This window comes from Panthera leo, chromosome B1 (genome assembly GCF_018350215.1).
Source record: "Panthera leo isolate Ple1 chromosome B1, P.leo_Ple1_pat1.1, whole genome shotgun sequence".
Lineage (NCBI taxonomy): Eukaryota > Metazoa > Chordata > Mammalia > Carnivora > Felidae > Panthera > Panthera leo.
In genome coordinates this window covers 44,825,456-44,837,521 of record NC_056682.1, presented here as the reverse complement: position 1 = coordinate 44,837,521, position 12,066 = coordinate 44,825,456, and positions in this window count along the sequence as shown.

Sequence of the window (12,066 nt, the reverse complement as noted above, 5' to 3'; positions counted from 1 at the left end):
AAAGGAGAGGTCGGTTCAGGGTCAGGCGGAGTCCGGGGCTGGAAATGTCTAGAAAAGGCAGAAAACATACCTACAATGTTTGAAAGATGGAAGTCCTCAGGCAGAAAGAGGTGGCAAGGCCACCATCCAGGTGAGGGCTTTGGAAATTTGAATTCTCATTAATTCCCCTTCAAAGCCTTATTCCTCGAAGTGTGACCCTAAAATCAGCAACATCACCATGGCCTTGGAGCCTGTTAGAAATGCAGAATCTCAGGCCCCAGGCCTGACCTATGGCTCTCAGTCTGCATTAGGACAAGACCCCAGGTATTTGCATGCATGTTGAAGTTTGATAAGCAAAGCTCTAAATGCCCTGGGCAGGAAGCCACACACAGAAGCAGCCCTGGCCCCAGAACCCGATATGCCCAGAAGTCCCCTGACATTCACCCACTGACGGTACTGCAACACCTAGCAATATCCCCTGGGGCCCCCTCAGCCTGGAGGGAGACCAGGACTACAGCATCTGCCCTGTGGCCCTCCGTGCCCTTGCCCTGTGGCCCTCTGAACCACGGCTGCAACACCTCAGAAAATAATCACTAATTTCCTCTTGTGACTCTGTGCCTAGGGGTGCCCCTCCTGTGACCCGACCTTCCAAACCCTGTCCAGGAGCCACCAAATCTTCCCTGCCGAGGCCTCTCCTCTTTTCAGCAACAAACCGTTAGGGGCTTTTCCCACTAGCTGCTTCTTCTTCCCCCTCGCCAAATTAGGCTGTTCCCCCAGCTTCACTAAATGCTCCCATGACCTTCCATCCTGTAACTCGACCCCACGCTGACAGTGTAGGAGCGAGGGGAGCCTAGGGGAGCCAGGAGAACTGGGTCTCACTTCTGGCCCCTCTGGGCCCCCCACCCGGGGCAAAGCACTTCACACATCTGTGCCTCAGTTTCCTCCCAGTAGAGTGAAGGGATCGAAGGGATCGGATAAAAAGGGATGATCCTAAGGCCCTTTTTGACTGTAACAGTCCATGGTTTTATTTCAGAGAGTTATTGTGAGGGCCCAATGAAATGAGATAATAGATACTATGATAGACTGAAAAGTTTAAAATGATCCCCAAACAGCGTAACAAAGAGTCTCCTTTCCTCCAATCGCCAACCGGCATGTCTCTGCAAGTGTCCCCTTGTTCTCGTGGTTCCTGTTTTTCTCCACAGATTGGGGGCAACGTGAGGGCAGAGCTGGCGGATTCGATTTCTTCTGTATGCTCTCTCAGTGACTAATGCTCACAGAGGCCACTCACCAGCATTGCTTACTGGGTGACAGACTGATTACCCTCCAGGCCACTCATTCGCTTAAGTGGACTTGTAAGAAAATAACAGAAAAGTGGTCACCTTCGCTTTTTAGGAGGGGAAGGTAAAGGACCTTGAAATAGGCATGTCTCATTTCCCTTGAGGGAAAAAGGTAGTTTGCCCCCTTAAAATTAGTTGGATTTGGAAATTCAAGCGGAATTTTTAATAACGCCTTGCAAATTAGCACAAACCAGCATGCCAGTGGCTTAATTCCATTCTTACTAAGTATACTGTGCGCTGAGTGCCAAGCCCCCTCTCAGTAGTAGGGGAAATACAGAAGAAACACTATCAAGTCAGAGAACGTTTGCAACAAACGTAGCAGGAATTAGGTATCAGAATATATAACGTCCCATTCAAAACAGTTACTTTGGAAAGGATATATACTCATTCTAATACCTTATCTTGCTCTAACCAATTTGGCATTCTTTGAAAACCATCTCCAAACCCTGTTGCATTTTTTACTGACAATGACAAATCTTAATGTGTTGATTAGGTGAGAGAAATGTCTTTTGAAGCCAAGCCTGGTGAATAAGCTGGATGGTCAGGCTTATGCAGTCAGGTCAAAAATCTAAATAATGTACATCTTCTAAAAAAAAAAAAAAAAAAAAAAAAGCTTCTTCAAAAAAAATTTTTTTGAAGCCTATTATTTTGAGAGAGAGAGAGAGAGAGAGAGAATGAGCAGGGGACGGGCAGAGAGAGAGGGAGAGAGAGAGAGAGAGAGAGAGAGAGAGAGAGAGAATCCCAAGCAGCTAACAGTATAGAGCCCGATGCAGGGTTTGAACCCACCAACCACAAGATCATGACCTGAGCCAAAACCAAGAGTTGGACACTTAACCGAATGGGCCACCCAGGAGCCACATACAAAAAAAAAAAAAAGCTCTTAATGAGCATACAGGAATACTGTGCAGCCTTTGCCTGCGAATACTTTGAAGGTCTTTGACCAAGCTGTGTGCGTTTGGCTGTGTGGGTAACAATCAATCCCGCGGTAGACTTCCTGGCTTCTATCATTGCCCTACAGCCCACCCCAACCCCCATCCTCTAACCTCAACACAGCACCCAAGAGTCAGATCATGCTACTTGTCCGCTTGAAACCCTGCAAAGGCTTCTGTCTCATCTAGAGTGGAGGCCAAAGTCCATAGGGTGGCTTCTGAGACCTCACGTGAGCCAGCTCCCATTCCCTCCTGGCTCCTCTCCCACCACTGTGGGCTCCAGTCAGGTGACCTCCCCGCCATCCCTCAAGCCTGTCAGGCAGGATTCCACTTAGGGGCTTTGCCCTAGCTGTCCCCTCTCTCTGGAAAGCTTCTCTCCCACAGATCCACGTGGCCAACTCCTTCATTTCCTTCAAGCCTTTGATCAACTCTCACTTTCTCCTGGAGACCTAGTCTAACCTTCTATTTTTTCTAAAAAAAAATTTTTAACGTTCATCTATTTTTGAGACAGAGAGAGACAGAGTGTGAGTGGGGGAGGGGCAGAGAGAGAAAGAAAGACACAGAATCTGAAGCAGGCTTCAGGGTCTGAGCTGTCGGCACAGAGCCCGACGCGGGGCTCAAACTCACAAGCCGTGAGATCATGACCTGAGCCGAAGTCGGACGCTTAACCAACTGAACCACCCAGGCGCCCCTAACCTTCTATTCAATACCTTCCAGGTGATAACTCTACACACATAGACACAGATGAAGACTCGGCTACACACATGTTCCCCTTATCCTACTCCTCTGTTTCTCTTTTCTGTGGTACATATCAGCTTTCACTAAAGTATGTAATTTACCTACGTATTATTTATTATATTTATTGTTGTTTGTGTCCCCCTGCTAGAATCCAGGCCCAGGAAGGTCCAATGTCTTTGCCTATTTAGTTGAATCCCAAAAGCTTAGAACTGGCACTTAGTTGGTACTCACTAAATACATAGTGAATTGAATTGAGTTGAGTTGAATTCAACTGATTTCAACTGAATTGAATGACAGGTCCCAACTTACATGAAGTATAGTCCCTGCCTACCAGTTGCCGACAGATATGATGGAGCGAATGAGAGGCAGGCACATGAAAGCAGTTGAACAGTGCACATGGGATTCAGTCAGGCTGCAGGAGCAGTGGTCGGTGCAGGTGCAAGGAGGCTGAGGCTTCCATCTGGTCAAGCAAACCTTGTCCTTGTCCCCAACACCTGCCTGGATCATTTCAGCCTTGGGAATACTCTGCCTAAAGTCCTCTACCCTTGCTGCCCCCTTACCTATACCCTACCCGCCCATCAATGCTTAGCCCCAGTCCCCCTCCTCCATACCATCTTCCTTGATTATTCTAGCCCTCCCTGAAATCTCTGTCCTCTGAGCTCCCGTGGCACACATCTTTTGTATCAGACCATTTAGTCTTTAAATAGAAACGCTCTGTGTGATGGGTATTACTAAGGACGTCTTTGGCTGATTCTCTGAACAACTCCAGCCCTGTCCGGTAGTGGCTCCTGACCCAAGTGGCTCCCATTGGTCGGTCAACAGTCAGAGAGAAAAGGGGAAGGTATTGCAGGCACGGGAAACCTCAGAAGCAAAGATAGAGTGGCGTGAATTGACATGATGAGCTTCAAGATATTACGCCAGTAGTTCTCAGCCTGGCTGAGATCTGAATCACCAAGAGGGCTTTTTACCAAGATCTCCAGGCGGAGGCCTGATCCCAGACAGTTTCATCAGAGTGTCAGGGAATGTGGCCGAGGCATCACTATTTTGCAGATGTCCTCAAGTGATTCTATTCTGGAGCAAGAGTTAAGAACAACCACACTATTGGGGCGGCGGGGGGTGGGGGTGGGGGAATGAGTAAAAGTAAAAGAGGTGTCAAGGAAACTGGAAAACAGACCAAAAAAAACCCTCTTGTTGTGCCTGTCCTTTTTTTTTTTTTTTCTCTCGCTCTCTATTTTGTTTCTATTAATTTGTCATGGGAATTTGTCTTTGTCGGAGTAGTCCGGATGGATCAGCGCTGTGGCCAGATGATTCTGCCCCCTGCCCCGCAGAGAATAGGCAGCAGTGACATATGTGGGCTCAGCCAGGGTCCGTGGGTACCCATGGGAATCAGAAAAGCTTGGGGAAGCTAGAAACGTATTTTCGATCACTGAGAAATTTATACTGCAATGTCTCCCTTCCCAGGTTGTTAGAATTCAGTTTACTCTCTCGTGCCTGCCCATCCAAAGAGCCAAGAAGCACGCCAATTATATTCAGGCTGCCGGTTCAGAAATTCTTGCCTAATTCTTCACACCCCTCTTGCCCCCACATCCCCTGAAATCGAGCAGAAGTTACACCTACCTCCTCACTCTAAAAGGCAGCCCGGCTCAAGGGCATTGAAGAGCATGCCAGGAACTTGGCGGCTATGTGAGTCCTCGCCCGTTCTGGTCTGTAGATGCTCTCTGGCACACCGCTTTTTCTCCTCTTTTCATTTCCTTGACCTACAAAACGCAGACGAGCAACCGAGGTGCACTTCCCGGGAGCTGCCTGCAGGGGCGCCAGTGCAGCCTGGGCCTGCCTTCCCACCCCAGTCCCAGACCCCAGTCCCCACCCACAAAATAGCACAGGGGCACCTGCGTGGCTCAGTGGGTTGAGCCTCCGACTCTTGATTTCAGTTCAGGTCATGATCTCACCCTTTATGAGTGAGCTCCAGCCCCGAGTCAGGCTCTGTGCTGACAGCGTGGAGCCTGCTTGGGATTCTCTCCCTCTCTCTCTCTCCCTCTCTCTCAAAATAAATAAAACTTAAACAATTAAAAAAATTTTTTTAAAAGTTCCAGTCACTGGAAGTCACTATTCACCACCTGCCACTGTTAGGGATGAAGCTAACAATACCCATGCCTCTGGAAAAGGACGTGTGCTTACATTCAGGTAGGTTGTAAAGGTCTTAGATGCAAACTTGTCCTGAGTGCTAGATCTGCTTATTCAGGAAGGGGGGGGGTGGGCAGGAAAGGGAGGGTAAAGGAACATGCACAGGGAAATATGTTGGCACTTAGTGGCTGAAGGAGGGAGGGAGGAGAGTGCCAGGGAACGAGGTGGAGGATGTAGAAAGACGAGGCTGGAGCTGGAGAGCTGATGACAAGCTTCCCCAACTCTGCAGTCTTGCCAAGGCCCAGCCCTGGATCCCACAGGGGTCACAGCCCAGGGCTGACCTCTGAGGTCACCTCCTTTCTCCTCCTCAGTCTTCCATCTCTGTGTAGAGCCATGGCCTGCCAGGCTCTGGCCAACCTGTGGCCTCTCCACACTGAAAAGGTTCCCTTGAAAAGCCAAAGGGGGAAGAAACCCGCCCCAGCAGCGAACCCCATATATACAGAGAGGTAACTCGAAACCCCGGAGCTGGGCCAGAGGAGGAGGGGAAGGGTAGAGGGGGATGAGGTTTTTCCACTTCCATTCGCAACTGTCAGGCGAGTGATTAATGACCAACAGGTTTGGAATCGCCTTTATTGCCAGATCAGTATTGTTGCCCGTGACAGCTAATGAGGTTGGACAGGCTTCTCCACGCTGAGCTTTATGGGGCCGGCTCCCTCCCCTGCAGAGCTCACAAGCCCTGCCAGCTTTTGTGCACAGGAATGTTCCAGCCCCCCCACCCCAACTTTGTTCCTCCATCACTACCTCCCCCCCCCCACAATGCCCTGAACCACCCATCTCACCCAGAACCTGCCCCATCCACAAAGGAAGCAGAGTAACGGGGGTTCCGATCTCCAGCCTGCTCACAGAGGTCCGTCTATTATACCCATACCCCTAAGGGCCTCCTCCCGAGCCCTGCTAGAGCTGAGCGGTGGGACTGGGTGGAGGGAAGGGAAAGGAACAAAAGCAAACATTACAGCCCTTGGGTTTAAGACAAGGGGGAAGACGTTTCTGCATGCTTGCTCTGGACTGTCTGACCAGTAGCCTTCACAAGCCACTCCACAGTCAGCTGTAAAATTCAAGAATTTTACACACTTACCACTTCAATCCAGCAGATGTGTTGAGGAGGCCAGGATGGAGGGGTGAGGGAATTTAGGAAGAAGGGTTTAATAACAGTTAATAATGATTTTTAACCAACCGCCTCGAACCTAGATACACAAAGCCAGGTTTCAGAGAAGAAATCAACTTGGTCCGAGGTCTCAGGGTAAGGAAATATACTGGCTTTGTTTTCTGCTCTCTTACAAATAATCTTTACCTCTGTGCTAGTTCACATCTTGATACGGTTAAGCACGTGTTTGCCTGGGGTTTAATATTTGAAGGAGTAGGAGCAATGTAATAAGCAAACAGCTTAAAAGGCCCAGAAAGACCCCCTCAGCTTAAAACTCTATTACTTTTCAATGTGATATAAATGTATTTTGCTTCTGCTCAGAGCAATTTCCTAGTTTACTCTTATTAAACCAGGAGACGGCTTAGCAGAGTTCTTGATTTATGAAACACATACTAGATTCATTAAAACCTTAAAAGATTTAATACATTTTATCAGGACATTAAATCTGTGCAGGCTTTTTAAATCAAATACCTGCCATAATTCATCCCCCACACCCTGCACACTTACTTAAGAACACTAAAATGTGGACTGACAAACATTACGGGTGTTTCAGGCCTGATTTCTAAGTGGCATTAAAGTCCTCCCCTCTAGGATTTACAGCCCAGCCTCTCCCCAAGGCAGAGCTTCCCTCTTTGGAATTCGGTTCAGTAAGTCAGCTGAGACCTACATTTCCAACATCTACACAAATGTTTCCACCTCTCCCATCCCACAGCCAGCGGGGGTTATCCTGGTAGGTTCCCTAGGACCCCACCAGCAATACCTGCCCCCCATGCTTAACTCCTGGGCTCCACATTCATGACCTCTCCCTCCAGGCTCCGCTTCCCTGACTCTCTTAGCCCACACAGAACTGCATTGGCACATCTGTCGTGCCTGGAATGCCCGGAAAAGCTTGCTCTTTCATTCTCGAACCCCATTGCTATGTCTTGCTCTACAACAGTGGTTCTCAGCTAGGGGCAATTTTGTCACACCACCACCCCAGGGGACAGTTGGCAATGTCTGGAGATACATTTGGTTGTCACAACTGGGTATGGGGGAGGAAGAGGGCTGCTGCTGACCCCTAGGGGATAGAGGCCAGAGATGCCACTAAACATCCCACAATGCACAGGATAGCCCTCCCCCCCACCAAGGAATCCCCAAAGAACCATCTGGCCTGCAATGTTAATAGCAGCAAGGCTGAGAAACCTGCCATTGGAACTTAGCAGGCACAGGTGGCCTCTCTCACTCTTCCATGCTTTCAACACTTAGGACTGTGGCTCATGGCTAGGAGGTGTTTAATAAAGGTTGATTGAATTGAACTAAATATTTGTCCTGGTGCATTGACATTTTCCACATTCACAAATATGGGGGAGAGGGGAAATACTGGATCAACAATCAGATGAGGAAGTGACTTACCCATCTAACCTGCATGTCCTTGTTTGTAAAACGGGGTTATTGTCATAAAATCCTGGTGGACTGTCATGAGGATCACGTGAGCTCATGTATGTCCTAAAGGGACATACGATGTTTATTATTTTGTTCAACAAGCATTTATTGAGTGCCACTTATATACTAGGAATTACGTTAGACTCTCTGGGGTGGGTGTGGGAGACACAAAGACGGGTAAAAGAACTCCCTGCCCTCCCAAAGCTTACACTCCTGTGGCACATACTGACATAACCAGAATACTTCAGCATATTAAAGGGTGTGCCATACGAGAAAAGCGTGTGCGGGACAATGCACAAGACTCTGTGAAAACAGAGAAGAAGCATTGAGAAGGGTCTTAAGGGATGAGCAAGAGTTGGTCGAGCAAAACACAAACACACAATGGAATGGTATCATAAAAGCTGGAGGGGAAGGTAGGGGATCACATCATTGAAGGCCACGTATGACGAGGTAAGAGATGGGAAGTTGTTCCCCCGATATGATCAGGTTTCGAAGCAGAAAAGGTGCACAAAGGTCACACAGAGCACAGTGTGGATGATGCACTGATTTAAGGGTAAGCTTTTAGGCGGAGTAAGGAAGTCACTAACAGCAGACTCTCACAATAATCCAAGTGAGAAATGATAAAGCCCCAAACCAGGGCAATGCATAAAGAGGGTGGCAGCATAAAGGAACAATTAGAGCTTCGTATCTAAATGAAGGGGGCAGATTAAGATAGAGGCTGGGTGGCCTGCATAGTTGAGTGCATGGTGACACCTTTCACGGGAGGAGTATGTCTGGGGGGAACGTGTTTGCAACATGATTGGTTTGGCCCCATCCCACATCCAAAGAGATGGTGGAGTGAGGAGGTCATGGAAGGCTCTTGGTCCCCGAGGAGAAAGGAGGGATGAATTTAGGAATCCAGGTGGAAACAGACTGGCCGAGAATGAAACATGGATTCCCTTATCCTTTGAGATGCACACACCAAGTATATAAGGTATCTCTGTCTATGCAAAAAGGAGTCTATCGGTGAAACAAAGAGATATCTAGAAAAATATATGCAGACAAAATTCTATAACGTCTTTTTCTTTAATTCCTAAAATTATTATGGATTCAGAGATGTCAAAAGAATGGTCATCCCAGCAAAACAGGCCAAGCCACACCTCCAACCATGAGGCATCTTGGCAGTTTCCCAGAGTAACAGGGCCTTTTTCTCACTCCCCGAATGCAGTGTGGACCTTGACCGAGTCCCTGCTCTGGAGACTTCCTCCCCTTTGCCTTCTGTTCTTCCAAGAGTGACATAGATGGGCTGTATTAAAATCACAGGCAACAACTGGGTCCATTGACAGATGAATGGGTAAACAAACTGTCTCATGGCACAATGAAGTGCTACACAACAGTAAAAAAGGGATGAGCTGTTGATATACTCAACAACGTGGATGAGTCTCTAAATATTCTGGGAAAAACAAAGCCAGCATTATGGCTCCCCCCATAAAAGAGCCTATACGGTATGCGTTCCATCTGTATAAAATTGTACAAAATGCAAACTAATCTATAGCGACAAGATCAGTTGCTGCTTGGGAATCAGGGCTGGAAGGTCACAGAGAGAGAGGGGTAAGAGGGAGAGTTGTAAAGGGGCATGAGGAAATTTGGGGGTATGATGCATGTGTTCATTATCTGGGTTGTGGTAATGGTTTCACAGGTGTAGACATATGTCAAAACTTATCAAATTATACACTTTATATGCACTTTATTATACCCATTATACCTCAAGAAGGCTGTAAAAACACATCATCACAACATGATCTTCAGGTGACTTCCAACCAACTCCCAACTCCCATTTTTTCATGACTCCCCTTTGATCCCTTTGATCCCTTTGTCCTTTGAAAAAAACTTTAGCCCCAAGCAAATATACTTTTGTTCTTAAAAGTCACCCAAATCCTGGAAGTGCAAGCTGGTGCAGCCACTCTGGAAAACAGTATGGAGATTCCTCAAGAAACTAAAAATAGAACTACCCCAGGACTCAGCAATTGCACTACTAGGCATTTATCCAAGGGATACAGGTGTGCTGTTTTGAAGGGACACATGCACCCCCATGTTTATAGCAGCACTATCGACAATAGCCAAAGAATGGAAAGAGCCCAAATGTCCATCGATGGATGAATGGATAAAGAAGATGTGGTAGATATATACAAGGGAGTATTACTCGGCAATCAAAGAGAATGAAATCTTGCCATTTGCAACTACGTGGATGGAACTGGAGGGTATTATGCTAAGTGAAATTAGTCATTCAGAGAAAGACAAAAATCATATGACTTCACTCATATGAGGACTTTAAGAGACAAAACAGATAAACATAAGGGAAGGGAAACAAAAATAATATAAAAATGGGGAGGGGACAAAACAGAAGAGACTCATAAATATGGAGAACAAACTGAGGGTTTCCGGAGGGGTTGTGGGGGGGGGGGTGGGCTAAATGGGTAAGGGGCTTTAAGGAATCTACTCCTGAAATCATTGTTGCACTATATGCTCACAAATTTGGATGTAAATTTTTAAAAAATAAAAATAAAACATGTTAATAAAAAAAAGTCACCCAGATCCTGGTTATTCCAACTGAAAATAAGAGGGGAATATTGTAACCCCCTTGATTATTATTAAGGATGTAGTTTTCCACTCCTCGTCTACCAACCTCACCCAAATCTTACTGGTATCAAATGTCTTGAAAGAAGACCTCTATTCCCTGTTTGAGGGCATGAGGAAGAAAATTTTTTTTTAAAGTTTTTTCCAGCAACTTCCAGTCTTGTGATGTAAATGCGGTGAAGCCAAGATTTTAAGACTTGCCTGGTTCCTTTGGGGCTAACCTGGTTATTAATAATTAGGGCTCTGACTGTGCACAAAGGGGGTCTCTTCTCTCATTGGAGTGGCTCTCTCACCAACAAGGAGCTTGGTAAGAGGACTAAACAAACAACAATCCAGAGATAGGGAGATGTGGGTGGCTGGGGTGGGAGCACCTTCTTATCCTGCTTCAACCTACAATTATAAAAGGAACTGGCCTGATGTAAAGTTTTGCAATTTCTGACCATTGGTCTACATTCCTGAAAGGTTACGTGCGAGAGATAAATGTGGTAACTCTGTGTGTGTGTGTGTGTGTGTGTGTGTGTGTGTGTGAATGTGTTTTAGTTGAATCATTATGTTCTCATCATTTGCTGTAAGGAAGAAACAGACTTGGGATCACTTGAATTCTGCTTTGCAATTTACAAGCTTTGTGCTCCTGGGAAATCCCTTGACTTCTCTCAGCTTCAACTTCCTCCTCTAAAGTGGAGCTGAACTCAAAGGGCTGACCTGAAGATTAAATAAAAGGAGACTGGCATAGGGCCTGGTCCATGGAAAGCACTAGATCGTGCTTTATGAAATTTGTATTGTAAATAAATATCCGTTGAAGTGTAATTCCAGAGTCCCTTATCTCTCCTTCTGACAAGTCTTCATTTGGTTATTACTCAATGCCACATAACTTTAAGCTTATCCTTCTCAATTTCTGCCACATTAATAATCCAAACCCGCAAACAGACAAGAACACATTACAGGGATTTGTTATTTAAAACAGTGACAGCTAACACTATTGAACACTTAAAACGTGCCAAACGTTGTGTGTGCTTTTTTAATTGTCGTTGACATACAATGTTATATTAGTTTCAGGTACACAACACGGTGACTGGACAGGTCTATACATTACGTGGTGCTCCCCACAATAAGTGTGGTCACCATCTGTCACCATACAACATTATTACAATGTTATTGGCCATAGTCCCTGTCCTGTGCATTTCATCTCCGTGACTTAATTATTTTATAACTGGAAGTTTGTATGTCTTGATCCCCTTCACCTATTTTACCCGTCCCCCACCCACCCACCTCCCTTCTGGAAAGTTCCAGTTTGTTCTCTGTATTTAAAAGTCTGGTTGTTTGTTCATTTTTGTTTTTTAGATCCCACTTAGGAGTGAAATCATATGGGATTTGTCTTCTGTCCGACTTATTTCACTTAGCATAATGCCCACTTGGTCCAGCCATGTTGTCACAAATGGTAAGATTTCATTCTTTTTTTGGCTGAGTAATATTCCATTGCTGAGTGTGTGTGTGTGTATATATACACACACACACACACACACACACACACACACACACATATATACACATACATACACATACATACATACACACAGCCCCTTGGGCTGCTTCCATATCATGGCTATTATAAATAATGCTGCAGTAAACATAGAGGTGCATGTATCTTTTCAAATTAGTGTTTTCATTTTCTTGGGTAAATACTCAGTAGTGGATCATATGGCATTTCTACTTCTAA